Here is a 20,589-nt window from a genome sequence, read left to right as displayed (position 1 = left end):
ATTCCTATACCAGTTCCTTTGACACTTTAGTGTACTTTTGACAGCTCAGATTTATTGGTTGCAAATTAAAAAACTCAATTTTTGAACAATCATTTTCCACAGAAAGAGTAATTTCTCAGCCTTAATATTTTTGTTCTATTACCTTAAACACTGTAGTTTCGTTGATGGTGTATCACCGTGAGAAGCTTATACTTTAAAAAATACTCCATTTTAAAAAACTGGTTTTCTGAATTTTTCCTTTTTTGGCCTGCAATATCTTTGTTTGGGGACCAGATAAAAATCTGAAAATTACACACTTTATAGACATTCACTGTATGACCAGACACAGTTCCTTTACTCACCACTTCTAACTGCAGATACTACTCAATAATCCCAACCACACCATATTGTAATTCATCCCTCTTTCTGGAAAATAAAAGCTTTGTATAATCACAGCTGCTTGACTTACCTGCTTATATCTAGCACACCTTATCCAGTTGTAATTTAGGATCTATTAAAGATAAGACTGATTATTTTGTTCAGGGACATTTTTGGAACATCACCAAAGTTGAACTTATTTTCTTCCATAAACAACTGTTTTAATTTGTACATCATTCATCTGTTGATTTGTCACATATTTTCTCTTAGTTACAAAAGATTATATTACATTTACACTGAAATAACATTATTTCATTGCTAAACATTTTCATATCTGGAAATGAAGATACAGTGTAGATGCACTGGTTTAAAATCTTTGACCCAACAGAATATCTCTGCACCATACACTTAACTTTGTACCAGATGATGGTGTAACAGCCAATAAACTGTTTGTGGAACAAATAATAAATATTGTAGAATATTGCACCAGTGTTGTGTCTGTTTTCATCCAGAGACCACTGTAAAGACGCAAGATCTGTGTTAGGAACAAAACTTAGACTACAGTTGCAAAGTAACAGAAATAATTAAGACATTGTCACTGATATATATTTAATGAAATTTTAATATGAAAACTGTGATATTTTGACATACTTTTCCATAAATCTTCTTCTTCTGATGAAGGCTGCAACAGATCTTACAAGTAAAAACAAGGGCAGCCCTACAAGAGTTCTGTCAGGTGAAATTGGTGCTGGCTGGAAAGAGGATACAAAGAAAATCAATGCAGAATAAATGAGTGTGGATAGCAATAGTTTTTCAGTCTGAATTACAAACCCCATAGGGAGTGCTTGGCTGTTCTTTATCCACAATATGAATACCAAAGATGCCAAATATGTTTACTTTATGAAGTTAGTGATGTTCTGTCTATTTTTCAATAAACTGTGTTCACCACGGGCAGAACAGAACTCATCAGGGGACATCACACAACCTCGTTAAGAACTCGTTTCACTGCAACAAAAGACAGAAAATGTGAACTTAGAATCAAATTGACACAATACAATGTTACATGTCAAATAAGCATAAATTTGTAAATTTAAAAAATAAATTCCTCTACATATGCAAGGTTTATTTGATAAAAACCTTGAATACAAAAAAAGCCAATTTTGAAAAATCAATGACAAATGTGGAAACCAAAATACCCAATACTTGTTGCAACTCCTGTGGCATGCTTTCATACAGTCACATGTTACACGGTTGAGAGGCTCGTGAGTAAATTGAATAAGAATAAATGTAGCGAGAAAGGGAAACTGTGAATTTTCCTTTCTTGTATGTAGCAAATGTGGAGCAGTGGTGGAGCTGGCAAGAAGGGGACCAATAAAAATGGTACCACAACCACTGGTCGTCCGGGAGTCATTTGTGCCGTGGTGCAGCAACTGCCTGAATCCGAGGGCCTTGGAGTAAATGACCCATCAACAAGAGCGTAATGAACAATTTAAGAGCGGTAGTTGATTTTCTGGTTTTTTCTCTCAGGTCCTAGAGTACACATGTACTGTCGTTTGAATGTACTCAAGAGAGTGGTATTACCGTAGCAATTGTTAGTTGCGCTGTGAAAAGTACTAGTGAAAATGCTGGGCAAAATATATCCCTGTTTGTGAGAAGTGTGGCTATTTATTTAGTAGCGCAACAGCGAGAACTTACAGAAGCATTCCAGAAATCTCCACTACAGTTGGATCGACAGGGAGGTGGCATGGAAGGATCCAGACCACCATAAAACTACTCTGAGAAGAGAGGATAAAGGTAATACTACTTGGGGTTGGCAAAATATTGCCCTGTTATATCGGCCAGGGAAGCAACTTCTTGCTAGTGCTGGTATAAGACCCACTGCAAATCTTACAACATATACAGCAGCAGGATTTTAATTTGAGTCAGAATTACGACTCCAAAGATTGGAAGACAGAAGTTGCCACTGGCAGCTAGCGATCAACAACAGTACCTTATAATGCACGTAACAAGAAATAAAAAATAATTAAGAGCTTCTTTCGAACAAATTGTCTAAGAAAGAACAGTAAACACATAATGAATGCAAAATATAATTTACTGTCACAAATCTGAAACAGAAAGAAGGAGAACGTGGCAGCAGAAAGTGCACCCACATTACAAGCAATGACTGCACAGAATTAGTTCAAAACTTAACAAAATTGTTTTGACTGGATAACGCATATGGCGGACGTTGATCCAGAGGGAGTTATCAACACAGAATGGTGAGCAGTTACTCAAGTATGGGGTGCTGGGTTGTCCAGTCAGCGGCAGTGTGCAGCATGAGAGCAGGCTTCAGCACCAGCTTCAGCTGTTCTGCTACCAACATGCAGTTCACAGCTCCCCAGAAGGATGAGCCGTAAACATTTAAAAAGTAGAAACAGTAGTGTTAGTATATGTTTAATGCTAATATTGTTGATTGGTAATAAATAGTGCATTCCAATCACAAGAAAGATGGAAATGCAAAACGAGGAGTTAAGATCAATACTAGAAGGCATAACTAAAGAACAAACAATGAAGGATAAGGAAGGATGGAAAGCGGAACAACTAGAATTAATGAAGTCCATTAAAGAACAAATTACTGAATCAATAGAGGACATACTAAGCCATAAAATACAAGAGGTTAAAGCTAACTTAAATTCTAACTTTAATGTACAAATTAATAATCAAAACATTAAAATAATGGAAATAAACTCTGAAGTAAATGAATTACGAGAATCTGTGTCAGTAGAGGTACAACAAGTGTTAACAGATGATTTACAAGAAAGTGTACACAGAATAACAACCCGACGGTGGACGAGCTATGTAGATAATGTGAATTCCTGATTCGAAGTGGTATGAAGTATTTCAGCTGCCAACAAGCATATCATGTCCATACAGAAAAATGCTGTAATAAGGACACCTGATGCTATACAACATTTGGAAAAATGTTTACAGTTACTCGTAGAACAAGAAGTAAAAGACAAAACAGAAATAAATAATATCACTTCTGGGGAAGGTCAATTAACAGTAAACAAGAACTTTATAGGATATGGGAAGCAATAGGCGATAATAGAAAATAGTAAAGGAGTAACTAAAGATGTAATGGAGGTTTTTATATATAGAAAATGAGTTTAATTTAGCAAAGCAATTTCCAAAGTATAAACCAGACGGTGATGTACACCCAATTTATTTTTTAAGAGTGTTGGCCAGATTTTTTGCCTAAAAAGTGGGATGACAAAGAAAATAGATTTAACATTAGGATATTTAATGGGAGGTGCTGCAGAATGGGGAAATGCTCACGAAGAAGAATTTGTGTATTGGAAAGATTTTGAAGAAAGCTTTAAGAGTAAGTACTCATCATCAAGTACTCGGGAAAAATTAATCTTACATTTATTAGACCCTGCTCCATACTATAATTCATGGGGCACATATAAAAAGTACATAGAATGGCATTTGACAAAATCGAAGTACTTAGATGATCCAACAGATGAAATGCACCAAGTAAAAGTACTCAGTACATGTTTACCATACCACACTCGACAAGGAATATTGTAGAGAGGGTGGAAAACTGAACAAGTTATTGACCTTTATTGGAGGTTTAGCCATGCTGAATATTGAAAGAAATGTAAATTATTCAGTGTATGACTGAAATACAGGGAATTCCAATAACAAATCCTTTCCTAATTCCTTACCGCAGATGTAAGGAATCCGATTATTGTAGAATGAGCAGTAATGGTACTGTTCACAGCAGGAATAACAGTCTAAATCACAATAACCATAGAGGGGGGAGAAATAACATAAGCTTGCTGGTGTTTACAACTCAAAACTAACAAATGAATAGGCAACGAAATAATGACACAGAAGCAAATTAGTGTATTATTGAAGTAATTTCCAATTGGTATCTGACCACAGTGATGAAAATGAGAACAATCCTGGGTCAGACTCCAGGATGGCACAGAACAAAATTCGGCCCATATATAAGTAAAATGATTGCTTACAGTAAAATATCACCTATAAATGATTGGTTATTAGTGGAAGAGGAAAATTTAGAAAAGGTGCAATGCAAACCAATTTTAATTGGAAGAATAGGAAATAAAGGAGTGGAAATTTACATTGATTCAGGAAGCAAAGTATCAATAATTTTGGAGGAATGGCTATTATGTGGAAGAATAAAGGAATTTCCTAAGTTACCTGTCATGCATGGCATTTCATTGCATTGCACATTGTTTCTTCTTATAGAAATATGGAAACCATGAAGTCAGCGTATTATGGTTACTTTCATGCAATTATGGCATTTGGAATTATATTTTGGGGAAATAAGCCACTGGCTAAAAAAGTACTGTGTGTACAAAAAAAGAGCCATAAGGATCATGTGTGGAGTCTATCCTAGAGCCACATGCAGGAATCTTTTTAAGAAGATTGAAATACTTACATCCACTGCGCAATATGTATTCTCTTTGATGTGCTTCATAAGGAAAGAAAAATCCATCTTTTAGCTGAATAGTGCATGTCACAGTCACAATACTAGAAGGAAACATGATATCCACTATGAACAGCCAAATCTAAGTATGGTGCAGAAAGAAGTCCATTTCAGTGGCTGTAAGATTTTTTAATGCCCCCCCCCCCCTTCAAGAATTAAGTGTTTGGTAGATGATGATCTCTTGTTTAAAAAACCTTCAGGCAGTTCCTATTGCAAGGATCATTTTAAACAATAGAAGAGTTCCTGAACTACAGTGTTTAACATTTCTTGTATTGTAAATTGCAAATGTATGCCCAAATTTATATTTGTAATACCAAATATTTTTATTGAAACATATATTTTGCAATATTTATTTCTCTGTGACACTTACTATTTTGTAATCTCTATCTATCTCTAAAATGTATTTTTTGTAGTGGGACCTAAGTTACTGTTTACTGCTTTTGTTTTGTTTTATGTATTATCATAAATTCTGGCCAAAAGCTTGTAAAATTGACACGTTCCATATCCTGTGATAGTGTCACAACATGGACACCGAAACAAGAGAGAAATAAATAAAAAATGGGAGTACATATTGTAGATATTACAGGTACTCAGAGCAATGTAGTGAAATGGGAAACAAGGATTACTTTTGGAATAGATCAATTAGTGTTTGAAGAAACCCTGTTAATAGTCTCTAAAATAAATGTGCAAGTATTATTAGGAGTAGTTCAGTTAATAAAATATGCAGTGGTAATAGACTTTCAGAGTGGTTCTTTTAAGTGCAATCTAGATAACTATAATAAAGAGATTATATATAAGACAGATTGCTGTCAAGGACTATAAGGGGGTAATAATTTATGGTTAATATATAATATGAGTTCAGTGGATAAGGATGTAAGTAATCTACAACAAATTGCAAATAAAGTTGATTTGTATGCAAAGGCTTACGAATCGGAACTGTTAACCCTTACTCAAAAGGAAGAGCTATATGGAATACTATGTAGATATTCAGATGTATTTTCAGACAAACCAGGGAATATAGTAGACTATTTGTATGGTTTTAAGATTAAAAACAAGGGAACTTTTTTCTGCAGACCTTACCTTGTACCTATCATCAAAAAAGGAAGAAATAGATAAAATGGTAGATAGAAATGTTATAGAAAGAAGTACAAGCTTATTCAACAAGCCACTGTTGGTTGTCAGAAAGATAACAGGAGGTGTGCACCTAGTACTAGACACATGAACCTCGAATCATCACATTGAACCGGAGAGAGATCGTCCCATATGCATAGACAAACTTGCTCGTTTTGCAAAAGCAAATTATTTTAGCTCTATTTTAGCTCTGTGGATCTCACGGAGGGTACTGGCAGGTGAAATTAGCTACAGAATCTAGACCTTATACTGCATTCCTATATGACAGTCATACCAGTTTAAAGTTTTACCATTTGGGTTAAACATATCAGTATCAGTGTTTATAAGAGCATTAGATGAAGCATTAGGGAAAAAGTTGTTACAAGAGCTATTGATTTATGTAGATGATATACGGTACTTATTGTTTCAGAAACCTGGGAGGAACATTGTGATTTACTTGCAAGAACACTAAAGAAATTTTACACCAATGGAATAAGTATTAAGCTTGCTAAATCACATTTTGGGCGACAGGAACTAAAATTCTTGGGGCGTCTCACAGGAATAAGAGAAATTAAGCCAGATCCAGAACTATTATGGCGATTAAAGACTGTTCACATCCACAGAATGTGAAACAGTTACGTTCCTTTTTAGGATTAGTGGGATTCTATAGACGGTATAACAAGGACAAGTCATGAATAACCCACATCTACTATCACTATTAAAGCAAAACGGGTATGGGATGAAAGTGCATGAAATGCATTCTAGGAAGGAAAGGATACCCCAGTCAATGATATTTTAAACCATCCGAGTCTTCGTGAACTATTTAGCAGCGCAACACGTGCATCAGAATATGGCATAGCAGCAAAAATATTTCATGGCAAATGGGAACCAGAAGAGGAAGAATGTAAAACCATTGCTTTCACTAGCCGCAGCCTAGACACACAAGCTGAATTATAAAGCAAGGGAGAAAGAATTACTTGCTGTGGTATGGAACTTAAAGAAATTTGAGGCACTGATTTGGGGTTCAGAAACTGTTATTTATACAGATCACCAAGCATTGATATTCTCAACGGAAAGTTGTTTATAGCACAGGAGGCTCCTGAGGTGGCTATTGTTTTTACAACAGTTTCAAATACAAATAGTTTACATCAAGGGAACATTAAATCGTGTACCAGATGCATTATCACGATTGCCATTAGGAATGATTAATTCTTAGAGAACTCCGAATGAGATTTTCACTCTGCAGTGGAGTGTGCGCATATATGAAACTTCCTGGCAGATTAAAACTGTGTGCCGGACCGAGACTCGAACTCGGGACCATTGCCTTTCGCGGGCAAGTGCTCTACAACTGAGCTACCCAAGCACGACTCACGTCCTGTCCTCACAGCTTTACTTCTGCCAGTACCTCGTCTCCTACCTCCCAAACTTTACAGAAGCTCTCCTGCGAACCTACAGAACTAGCACTCCTGAAAGAAAGGATATTGCGGAGACATGGCTTAGCCACAGCCTGGGGGATGTTACCAGAATGAGATTTTCACTCTGCAGCAGAGTGTGTGCTGATATGAACCTTCCCGGCAGATTAAAACTGTGTGCCGGACTGAGACTCCAACTCGGGACTTTTGCCTTTCACGGGCAAGGGCTCTACCAACCGAGCTACCCAAGCACGACTCACGTCCCGTCCTGTCCTCACAGCTTTACTTCTGCCAGTACCTCATCTCCTACCTTCCAAACTTTACAGAAGCTCTCCTGCGAACATTCTGTAAAGTTTGGAAGGTAGGAGACGAGGTACTGGCAGAAGTAAAGCTGTGAGGATGGGATGTGAGTCGTGCTTGGGTAGCTCAGTTGGTAGAGCTCTTGCCCGCGAAAGGCAAAGGTCCCGAGTTCGAGTCTCGGTCCGGCACACAGTTTTAATCTGCCAGGAAGTTTCTTAGAGAACTACTGGACCAGTAATGATTTTTAATACAAATTTTCTGAAAATAAACTATACAAAAGACAAAGTACGTGTATTACTTAATAAAATCAGGCAAGGAATGAAAGATGAAGAAGAGGTAAATCTTAAAATGTTAAAGTATGAGAAAAATGAGTTACTGCCCACAGAAGACAAACTTTGGACAGTGATCAACCAAGAATTATTTTGGACAGAGAATACAAATACATCATACTGGAAATCACGTGTACCTGAGTGTGCATAAAATGATTTAATTTGGTTTATACATAAAGGTTATGGGCATTTTGGAATAAGGAAATGTATAAAACAGATGGTAAAGCTTTACCATTTTAAACAACTAGGTAAGTATGCTGTAAGATTACTACAGACCTGTCAAGTCTGTCAAAAGGTGAAGGAAAATTAGAGAGAAACACATTACACTTAATGTCTCCTATGATACCTAGAGCTTTACACGATTTAACAGCTTTGGAGTTTTATGGACCATTACCAGCAAGTCAAGCAGGAATTAGATATATTTACATTCCATTAGAGTGTTGGTCTAAATATGTTAAATGTAACAGTCTAATGAAGCTAACCCAGAGACAGTTATAAACTGTATGTGCAAATATTTTGTAGAGGTACGAAAACCTAAGAGATTATTAATGGATAACTGTTCACTGTTTGTGAGTCAGTCATTTATAGAGTTTCTAGCTTGGGAGAATGTAAGGCATGCCACAATATCAAAATATAATCCAAAATCGAATCCGTGTGAAAGGGTTATGAAGGAGATAGGACGTTTATGCAAAACTTGGGCAAAATTAGTGCCAGAATTTCAAATGGTTTTGAATGAACTACATCATTTGTCTATGAGATTGTCTTGCATAGAAATACTACGAAAAAAATTTATAGGGAAATCACTATTAAAATTCTTCAAATGGCCAGAGGTACAGCAGGAAGAAAGTGCTAAGTTAGACAAAATAGTAGAAAAGCAATTGCGTAGATCAGCTGATAAAAGATGATCATCATAGTTGCAATCTTAAAAAGGAAACACAGAATTTTTTTCCGAAATATGCTATATTTAAGGGAAACCTTCATATGTAAATGAAGTTTCATTGCTGTTCTTAATTGGAAGCTTATTATGTCAGTAATGCTAGTATCTTAAAGAAGGGAGGGGGGGGGGGATAAACAACAACAGTATAACCAACTGTGCACTTAAATTTGGCTTTAAGGTATACTGACAACATGTATGTAGTAGCGGTAGTGATGAGTAATATTCTTTAAACATTGTAAAAATTTACCTAAAGGCATTAGAGGCACATCCATTGAGTATACTTGTTGAGAGCCATATAGAAAATTTCTTTGACACGATCAACACAAATGTTTGCTAAATGTAATACGAACTTGCATATGTATGGACTTAAACACGTTAGATGGAATATAGACATCAGGCTACAGATGACATATCTAATATATCAATACATGTTGGTTATGTACATAATAGCACTTAACAATACACAGTTAAGAAAGGGATATATGACCTGTTGTTCATTAAAGTGAGAACTACATCTTTAGTGTAGGAACATATTTTAAGCAAAGGCAACTTGTTAACTGGAAAATATAATAAAAGTTAAAAATAGAATCACAGAGTGTTTAGCATACTCAGTGTAAGGCAACAGGAGAGAAGATACAAACACTTTTTAAATGCTTATAATGAACCATAGTAATACACAGTGCATGGATAACAAAACCATAAATAATATATCTGTACTACATTCACGTAATGAAGAAAACTAATTGGGGTGCAATAAAAGAGTCATTAACATCGGGTGTTGACATTGAAATGCTAAATGAAACTTGTCACATGTATGTTACGCAATCTCTTCATATTATAAAACTGAACTAAAAGGGAATGGTAGGTAAGAGAGGAGTAATGGTATAATTCAAACAGTCAGGCTGTGGATTGGAATCATGAGTGAAAGACCTCACAGAAATTCTCAAATAAAGCCTTATTTTTCAATTCTTTTTGTTCTTTTTTTTTTAAGTTACGGAAGATTTCAATTTCCTCCAGAAGGTTCATACTTAATCCCTTCTTTGCTTGATGCAGTATTTTCATATTCTCAGCAATGGTACCTATTCTGTGGTTACAAGCTTTAAGACTGAAGCCCAAAGCTGAAGCGTTTGTTTGTTGTGTGTGTTGAAGAAACCTTTTCTTTAGTTTCCTTCTCATCTGGGCAATGTAAAACTTTTCATATTGTTGACAGTTAATTTTGTAGACACATGGCCTCTCATATACTTTTGCGCCTAAGTTTTGAAGATTAGATGGGTAGATCATGTAACTAATAAGGAGGTACTGAATAGAATAATGGAGACAAGAAATTTGTGGTAAAACTTGACTAAAAGAAGGGACTGGTTGATAAGACACATTCTGAGACATCAAGGGATCAGCAATTTATTACTAGATAGAATTGAGGTGGGTAAAAATTTAAGAGGGAGACCAAGAGGTGAATGAAGTAAGTAGGTTCAGAAGTATGTAGGTTGCAATAATTATTCAGAGATGAAGAGGCTTGCACGGGATACAGTAGCATTGAGAGCTACATCAAACTGATATTTGGACTGTAGACGACAAAAACACAGTAATTTACAAGAAACAGAGTTGTCTCACATTTCCAGTGAGGAGAAGCTAGCTGTGAAGGGACTAAGATGACCTACCAGTTGTAAATATTGTGCAAAATAATACTGGCAATCAGCAAATCAAAGGAACACCTGAAATGGATTTATAGAAACAGTGATTGGTTATGTGGCTGTGAAGTTAAAAATACATTATTTTGCTTCCCATGCCTGTTTGGTAGGCAATCATCACAGATGAAAGTGGGAACTATGGACATAAATCATCTCAGTAACAAAGTGAAGAAGCATGTATTTTCAGCTGTTGACATACAAAATTGTTGAAGACTTGCACTTTTTGAAACTGTTAATGTAGCTGAATAACTGGGTAGTGTGTGTGTGTGTGTGGAAAGAGAATTGTAAAGTATAAGAAGGAAGTTAGGTGCAATAGGTATCAGTTAAATATTTTCATAAATTGCATTCGTTTCTATAGTTCAAAGGAACTACTCTTAAGAGGTCAAGATGAAACTGAACTGTTATCAAAGAGCACCATTAAAAAATCATTTGGATAAGGCAACTTTTTTACAGGAATGTCCAAAACAATTCAAAATGAACTTTTGCAAATTAAGTTTCAATTTGATACGAAGATATTTCAAAGCAAGTAATGGAATCAGAATTATTAGCTGTTACAGTAGATGAAATTGGTGACAGACCAAATGTATTTCAGATGGCTGTTGGATACAACTACGTATTAAGAATAAACCAACAGAAAAGTTCTAGAGTTTCCCTCCTCCTTTCAGCCAAGATGCACAGATGTTTGCTACAAGAATAGACATGCAAAAAGTGAACGAGTCTCCCCAAAAATCGATTGTACAAATGCATGATGGGGCTTCTGTTATGGCTGGTTCCTCTGGTGGGATATAAGATTTGTACAAAAATTCTATCCTAATGCAGAATATGTACACTGCCATACCCATGCAGTTAATCTTACAATGTGCAAGACACTGTCAATCAGCCACAATGTGAAAATATTTCTTTAGAGTTTGCAAGGAAGGTGTGCATTTTTCTCAAAAGTGAGAGTGACAGGCATCCCTGTCATGGATATTCACTGAAATCATGCACCCCAATTGTGAGAGACAAGGAGACTTACTGGAAACAAGCACCCCAATGGTGAGACACAAGGGTACACACTGAAATCAAGCACACCAATGGTGAGAGCCAAGTGGACCTGCCAATATCAAGCACCCTGATAGGTGCAGAAAACTGTAACATCCACACTGTCATTCCTGGATCATGCTAAATGCAGTTTCTAACCAGACATTTAAACGGCTAACTGTACTGCACTATACAATCAAATTTGCAACACTTAAGTAAATTTCGAACATAAATATTAACAAAGGTTTACATTTGTATTGTAAATACAATGTAGAATCATTCTTAATTACAAAAACAAGCACAACTGATATTTGTTGATTACAGCACCATCTATCACAAACAGAAAACAATGGTTTGCATAAACAGTACATGTTTGGTGTACAATCCAAATATACAGAAGATGGGGGTTCTCATTTGAAAATATGAAGCTGACCCTGCGCATGCAGGACGGGTGGAAAATAGGTGGGCAGTTTGCCAGTTGTTACACAGACTGATGTCCTCTTAACTTTTCACCTATAACACTTCTTCATACAATGCATTGTTTTAGAGTTATTTAGGCAACTGAGGTTAAAAACAAACCAACTGTATATTAATCCTCATAATTTCCCACCACAGACCTGGAAACTTAGTTATAAATGCCAATAATTCTTTTCTACAAGGAGTATCTGTTCCACACCTGTAACTGTATTTACAACATTCAATTATATCTCAGAGCACCCTGCTGATGTGGAACTCAAGATAACAAAATTCGAATGCATCAATATTACACTATTACTCAGCATAAGCTCACTGAAAAAATACTGAGTGACATGGTACTTCATATGATGACTGCACTTTGCTATATCTTGTCACAGACTAACTTTACAGGGAAATTTACAAGCTGGATGTTGAGTACCAACTGATCATTGCTGTATGAGCAACGCCTATTTAAAGATGCATGTAGGACAGTTATCCAAAATATTAATTTACAGTTCATTACGCAGAGACATTATTTTGACTAATAGTTGGTTAACTATACACACAAAGTGTAAATGATAATTTCTGCTTTATAGCATGGAAGTACTGATGCACATTAAAAGTTACAAAAGCCAGCAAGAATTTTCTGGAAAGTCAAATTTTCTAATTGGAATATTTCATAAACTAAAACATTATTCTAGGAAAACTACTAACCGTTAGAAACAGAAAAATTATGACTACAAGACTGTGACATTGGATTTTCAAAATTATTACATTTAAGATTCTTTAATACTTATGACAGCAACAAGTCTGATTACAGGTAACTTTTGAAATATAGTATTTTTGCAAAGGTAAGATGTTTAGAAATATAGGAATGAGACTTTCAGATAAGCTATGTTAGCCCTGAAATGGAGATTTTTTAGCAGGATCAAAGTTTGGCAGTGTACACGATTTTTGTGAATGTATCTATTTCTATGTGAAGTATTTATACACGTTGCTTCAAATAATAGCTATCCCTCCTATCATCATCAGGAGTTGAAAACACTGACTGGCCAGGGCTAGCACAATGTTCTGCTTATATAGATATAACAGTGGCATCTGGGATGTACCAGAGAAGGTCAGTGTGGCGCATGTGTGGAAGGTGAGTTGGGTAGCTCCCAGCAGCCCTGTCCCACCACAAAACAGAGAGACGTCACATGGTGTAAGTGGCCGGCGGCAACGTTTGAAACTACCACTACTGCGTCCCTACAAGCATCTACTTTACATCTTTGCTTTCGCTCAATGTTCAAAGCCCAATCTCATGCCCTGTCAAGTGTGTACACTTGGTCTCTGTTAAAACTGTTGCTGTTTATCCTGTTTTCAGCCACTTCTTTGGTAACAGAAACCCAGTGTGATGTCTGGGGCAAAACTTTCCCCCCCCCCCCCCCCCAAACTATTTTAGTTCTAAAGTGCTCCAGTGGCAATGACTGAATATCCTCAGGTAGTGGATTAAATCATTTTAGGCCACCATATGGAAGCTGCCTTTATTGAAAGTGCTGTATTGATGAACATTTCCCTTTCTGTAGCTCTGGAGAACAAACAATTTATCTTTGTGTGAATGAAGCAGCTGAAAATAAGAGGGGATGCTGAAAAATAAGGCCTCTGGATTTTTTATTCTGTTGTTAATATCAGCTGAGTTATTACACGTTGTGCATATTACTCTGTCGACTTCCCCACTTCATTGTTGCAACCTCCTGCTGCTGAACAGCTCCAAATTGTATTGCGTAACATCATGGTGTTTAACATATTGGTGCATGATAAACAGCATGCTGTAAGTGAATTTATGAAACAACATATTCAAAGAGCTTGTCCACACATGGAGCATTCTCCTTCAGCAAAGCCAGACTATACATGAACACTGCAACATCTGACCATTTGACACATTGGATTCATTGTCATTGATCATCCTCCATACAGTCCCAGCTTGGCTCCATCAACTGTTTCCAAAGCTTTAATAACATCTTCAAGTACTTCATTTTGATAGTGATGAAGCAGTGCAGGCAGAGGTGAGGTTGGGGCTCTGTCAACATAGTCAAACATTCTACAGTCAGGGTATCAGCAAAATGGTCTCTCACTGGGAGAAATGTGTTTGTCAACAGGGTGGCCATGTTGAGAAATAAGTATGTAGACGTGAAGAATAAAGATGTAGAATGTTAATAAAGTTTGTTTTATTTAAAAAGGTTTAAGAGCCTCCCCATAAAAAAACTGGGAGTCAATACTTTTCAGAGTGCCCTTGTATATTGGCTGAAAGCATTCATGACTGCTAATTGGGTAAAAAGTTGTTTCAAAGGTCAATCTTTTTTGTTTTGAGGTGACCCTCATCACTTTCTTTTGCAATAAAAGCACATTCTTGCAGCCTGCATACTGGTATCATAGCTGATGTGGAACACTGCAGATTATACCGTTAGCAGGTACTGATCTGATATTACACTTTTTAGTTTCCTTAGGAGATGCAGGACTTGTGAATGTTTGGAAAAATATGCATTTAGGGTGCTGTTGACAGGTTAACTTAGTATCAGTGAACAGCCCAGAAGTCTAGAGACTAATGTGTCACCTAATGCTACAGTATCACTGAGGCTGCATGTCATCCTCTGCATTTTGCCTTTATCATTTTTCATCTTGTTCGTGATCAGCCTAGCCTCACCTCAGTAAATAGGACTTGTGCTTGCTGAACAGCCGGAGCAACTATCTTCTCCCGCCCCCCCCCCCCTTTTTTCCCCAGTGGCCCCATTATGGATTCCTGTGGTGTACAACACTGTACCGTATTTTCACCTGAATCTGCTCCTTGCACTGATCTGTTGTTCAGATAGGATTTGAGAGTTTTCAGAACAGCTCTCCCAATACCATTGGAACTTAGCTCTTAGGGCTGTTGTCATTGATATGCCACTCCAAAAGCAAATCATAAGAAGAATTATTTCCTTCAAAATATCTTAATACTTTATCTTTCATTATGGACTCCTTACCTTAGCTATTACTGGTATCATGTGGATTCTATTTTTTTTGAACTGCTACCGTGTGGTGTTCTTTTAGTAAAACTGGACATACCTGAGCAGGGAGGCATTTACTTATTACTTCCGGCAGGGGATGAGTGATTTCAGATACTATAGGTTTTAACACAGTACAGGAAGTGCTGTAAATATTGCATCTTCCTGTGGGTCTGTAGGTTTTACTCTGTGTTTAGGACACACTCTTTGACATTCCAATGCTGCAATTATTTACAAATTTAGCAGCAACTGTAGGATCTATTCCAGATTCAAGAATTTCACCTACTGTGTTTTTCATTATTTTTATAACACATGCATTAAATCATCTAGACTGCAAGAATTAGAGTGTAAGGTGAGTTTATACTGTGTTCATTAACCAGATACCATGCTGCCTTCCAAATACTGCGAGCTTCTTCAATAAGTTTAGCACTGCTTTCCTCCTCTAATTTTATCTGCTTACATTCTGTAGATCCTCTTAGCCTGTAAATATTGCAGTACAGTCTGTTCTTAATGTCAATAGCTTTAGTTTCTTTGATATTATTTAGTGTTTATGCCTTTTGTTTTAGTTAGTCTAGGGGTATACCACCCTTCAATTTAGTTTTCTGTATGCAGTTTCACTTGGAAATTTAATATATCTAGGGTTTTAGTGGTGAATTTTCATCAAATTTGAGTGTCTGGGACATGCAACTCAATGTATCAAAACATCTGTATTCCGTTTCTGGTAGGGTTAGATAGTGCTCAAATGCATGTAATACATCAGGTCTCACCTTCTGAACAAAAAATGGGAAATCTATCAAGTTTTGGCTCGTGGCACTATACTGGCTATAACCAAGCATTCATTTATTTTTTTCTTAAAAAGTGTTGTTTCATTTTCTTCTGGATTGTTCTTGTCTTTACATTTTATCACAGTACAACACTAGGCATCCTCCGGAACAAAAAAAGGCTTCTCGCATCATTCTTGGGCCATATTGTGCTGGCGTACATCTTTGCCAGCACACCGGTGGCCAGCCCATGTGGCCGAGCAGTTCTAGGCGCTTCAGTCCAGAACCGCGCGACCGCTACGGTCACAGGTTCGAATCCTGCCTCAGGCACAGATGTGTGTGATGTCCTTAGGTTAGTTAGGTTTAAGTAGTTCTAAGTTCTAGGGGACTGATGACCTCAGCTGTTAAGTCCCATAGTGCTCAGAGCCATTTGAATCATTTTGAGCACACCAGTCGGCACCAGGAAACATTGTATAGCAGGCACTGAACTAGGCAAGCCTATGACAAGAGAAGACCAAGACACACCCACAGGCTATGCACTGATAACACCACCTGGGAACTGAGCATATAAGCCGCTTCTGACTGAGCTGTCTCAATCTCAGTACCTCAGTAAGTCACATTGGGACTAAGTTCACACTGCACCTCAATGCACTGCACTGTGCTCTAGTCTTCCACAGTGACAGTTATCACCTCACACCTTAGCTAGCTGTGAGGGAGTGTTAGTCATTGTATATAGTTGTGACATGGACAAGGTTCAAGAATCAGTACATGTTATCCGATTGCTGTTAACCACAGAACTTCAGATTGGACATCACTGAAATGTTGGAAGTTCCATGCGGCTTTTCGCGGATGATGCTGTAGTATACAGAGAAGTTGCAGCATTAGACAATTGCAGTGAAATGCAGGAAGATCTGCAGCGGATAGGCACTTGGTGCAGGGAGTGGCAAATGACCCTTAACATAGAGAAATGTAAGGTATTGCGAATACATAGAAAGAAGGATCCTTTATTGTATGATTATATATAGCAGAACAAACACTGGTAGCAGTTACTTCTGTAAAATACCTGGGAGTATGCGTACGGAACGATTTGAAGTGGAATGATCATATAAAATTAATTCGATCATACAATGTAAGCTTTAAAGGCCGGTATTGTCTTCACTTAAAACTTCCGGGCTGATAGGCTGTGGTCTAAGTATAAAACTCTCTTCTGATGCTTCGTCTCAGACTGCGGGACACATCCTCTGAGGTAAAAGCGGCGAACTGCAGTTCGCCGCTTTACCTCCGAGGATGTCTCCCGCAGTCTGAGACGAAGCGTCAGAAGAGAGTTTTATACTTCGACCACGGCCTATCAGCCCGAAAGTTTTAAGTAAAATTAATTGTTGGTAAGGTGGGTGCCCAGTTGAGATTCATTGGGAGAGTCCTTAGAAAATGTAGTCCATCAACAAAGGAGGTGGCTTACAAAACACTCATTCGACCTATACATGAGTATTGCTCATCAGTGTGGGAACCGTTCCAGGTCGGGTCGACAGAGGAGATAGAGAAGATCCAAAGAAGAGTGGCGCATTTCGTCACACGGTTATTTGGTAAGCGTGATAGCGTTACGGAGTTGTTTAGTAAACTCAAATGGCTGACTCTGCAAGAGAGGTGCTCTGCATCATGGTGTAGCTTGCTGTCCAGGTTTTGAGAAGGTTCATTTCTGAATGAGGTATTGAATATATTGCTTCCCCCTACTTATACCTCCCGAGGAGATCATGAATGTAAAATTTGAGAGATTTGAGTGCGTACGGAGACTTTCCGGCAGTCGTTCTTCCCGCGAACCATACACAACTGGAACAGGAAAGGGAGGTAATGACAGTGGCACGTAAAGTGCCCTCTGCCACACACTGTTGGGTGGCTTGCAGAGTATAAATGTAGATGTAGAAGTACTCAATTGGCTCCTGTAATAAAGCGTATTTTAATCACATGTGCATTTTGTGTTGTAGTGAGAGGAAACTGGACACTCACCTATCAGACCACCCTCTCCTCATCCAGGCAGGAACCACAAAACATTACAAGAGTGCACAGCAACAACATATATTACTGCCCATTATTTTATCTTTTGGGTAAAAACTAAACTTCTTTATAGTTAGTTAAAAGTTGTCATTTGTCTTCCAAAATATTAAAAATACTCTCTATCCCTCCTCCTCCCCCCCCCCCCCCACCCTTTACAAATTATCGAATGGTTGCCCATGGTACATATCACACGTCAAAAAGCATGTGCGTGACAACTTTACAGAAGGACATTAAAACACATGGGTATTCAAAGTAAGTGAGCTGGATAATCACTAACCGTAGCAGCTGTGCGGCCTTTGGAGTGTTCGGGTAGTCTTGGTTGCTTAGCGACGTGCGAGGGTGTATCCACAACCGTCAGCCTTCCCAAGTTCGTGGCCGCAGAGTCGCAATGGGGCAGCTAGTCTGCGAATTCCCAGCCTTCTATTCTCGTAAATCGTTGACACTCGAGAGCCGTCTGTTACGGATGCAGGACGTACCTTCTACTGGATCGACTCAGAATAATAACGGGCAGTTCCAGCTGGGGCAATTTCTTGCTAATAATGGTTTAATTAGTTATCTGCGTCATTTAATATCAGATGAACTAGGTGCCCATGCCAATGTTATCGGATTTTCCTTAAGTTTTCACTGTTCACTCTTATTGCCCAACCACAATATTATTGCTCTTGACTTCCCGTGTCTGTAACCGGAAACACACAGCAGCTACGGAAAATGCGTCGCACTGTGAATAGTTTCAAAGCAGTTATGCATATACTGTCAACAGTATCAAGTCTTTCCACATGCCCTCCTGAAATGTCCCGATAAAAAGTCGTGTCTCAGAACACGGGAATACACTGAAGAACAGTGACATCGTTGTTTGTGTGACGGGTGCCAACGACGTAGCTCACAGCAAAGCCGGAAAGTGCATAACAGGTTTGAGGGATTTTTTAAACGTAAATATGATGAAAAACACTGTTGTTGTGACGATACCTCAGACACGACCTCATGTATAATGCGTGTGAATAACGAAATCCGCAAAACTAACACTAGAATAAAACAATTATGGTCTACTTACGCAAAATGCAATGTAGTAGATATTAACAGACTGGCGAAAAATCTACACTCTGAATACGGTGAGCATCTGAATTACCAGGGTAAAAGATTTCTGTCACGAGAGAAAATTATAAATGAAATTCAAGAACACAACTGTCTACTTTTAAAAATACACTATTTCTGGGGACACGTATGGGCCTCCTTTTTTACGCAATACAACGTTACAGGGGAAGGGAGGATAGAAACCACAGTCTATTGTCTAACAGTCGCGACACTCACTGCTGTTTAAGAAACACTTGTGACGTTGGATAGAATTGCAGCTTACCACGTTGATATCAAAAGCATATGAACACACAGATTCACATGTAAGAAGCAGAGACATGTACTTCTACACGCAAAAGCGATCGATTGCTCATTTATCGTTCTGTAGACCTACCGTATTTGTCATTGTCGCCTGTTGCCACAAGTACGACCTTCATCTTTATATTATTCTACGTTGTCCATTCGCCCCGTTTTCCCCGAGACAGTCCCGTTTCTTACCAAAATGTCCCGCTGTCCCGAAAGTTTTTTGGGGGACGCTCAAATGTCCCGTTTTTTTATGATTCCACTTGGCTAGAGTATTTTACGCTACTGGTTGTTTGACTTGCTATTAACTGCTCAATTATTTACGCTAGGAAACGTGTGATGACTTTCAGCATACCCCAAACATGTACCGAACTGTCAACAATCGCAAGTAATTTTAAACGCACTATAGGTTACGAATAACAACGAAGATTCTTCTCTTCTAAATCGATCCACTGAATCCGTCCTTTCGGTCTAGAGATACTCTACACCACTAATACTTGCTCTCTGGCTTTCATCACCTCACTGTTAATGTTTTGCACTGTGCAATCCATGGAGGTAAGAATAACCTCCATGGTGCAATCACTGTTTCATTATACCAAAACGAAAGTGTAATTTTAACAGCAATATAAAAAGCAAGTTTCCTTTTATTACTGGTAGTGGAGAAACTGTAGAATGTACATTGTGCAGATCAAAATTTGCTATTGATCATGGTGTAAGGTCTGACATTGTGAATCACATTAAGACTAAAGGCCCGTCCACACGCAACGATCTGTCTGCGCAAATGTCTGCGCACATCACATCTGCGCAGACAGATCGTTGCGTGTGGACAGAAGATCTGCACCAACCTGAGGTGTGTGCAAACCTGGAAGTTGGAGTTGGAGGTTTGAGCGAAACCTCTCAAATCTGTCGGTTCAAATCACATCTGCGCAGACAAGTTGGAGCGTGTGGACAGGAGATCGTCGCAAATCTGGCGTGAAACAGCTGTTTGCTCAGTCTAGTGTTTGTATTTGTGTGCACAGGGCATTAAAATGGCTGATACTCGTCAGTGTTCTCGAAAGTTTGTAAGTGAATTCATTGAAATATACAGAAATCACCCATGTTTGTGGAAGATTAAAAGTAAAGAATATAGTGACCGAGACAAAAAGACAGCAGCATACAATGCTCTAATTGAAAAATTGCGGGCAGTTGGCGCCTCGGCAAACAGAGAAACGGTAATAAAAAAATAATTTCTTTGCGAACTGGCGAAATTATTTGCGGATGGATGTCGAAACTTAT

General features: G+C 38.0%; 1 long non-coding RNA gene across 5 annotated transcripts; it reads right to left on the bottom strand.

The window, feature by feature from the left end:
* Positions 1-566: 566 nt before the first annotated feature.
* On the bottom strand, positions 567-19,632 carry LOC124787967. 5 transcript variants are annotated; one of them, XR_007016042.1, is made up of 4 exons: positions 19,406-19,632; positions 1,189-1,362; positions 1,009-1,109; positions 567-875 (listed from the first exon to the last, which is right to left on the bottom strand). It is a non-coding gene; the product is annotated as an uncharacterized LOC124787967 (long non-coding RNA). The 5 variants fall into 5 exon arrangements; XR_007016044.1 differs by having other exon boundaries at positions 19,510-19,553; XR_007016041.1 differs by lacking the exon at positions 19,406-19,632 and adding an exon at positions 18,992-19,399.
* Positions 19,633-20,589: the final 957 nt, after the last annotated feature.

This window comes from Schistocerca piceifrons, chromosome 3 (assembly GCF_021461385.2).
Source record: "Schistocerca piceifrons isolate TAMUIC-IGC-003096 chromosome 3, iqSchPice1.1, whole genome shotgun sequence".
Lineage (NCBI taxonomy): Eukaryota > Metazoa > Arthropoda > Insecta > Orthoptera > Acrididae > Schistocerca > Schistocerca piceifrons.
Note: the sequence above shows the minus strand (reverse complement) of the source record. Positions and strands in the feature narration are given on the sequence as shown.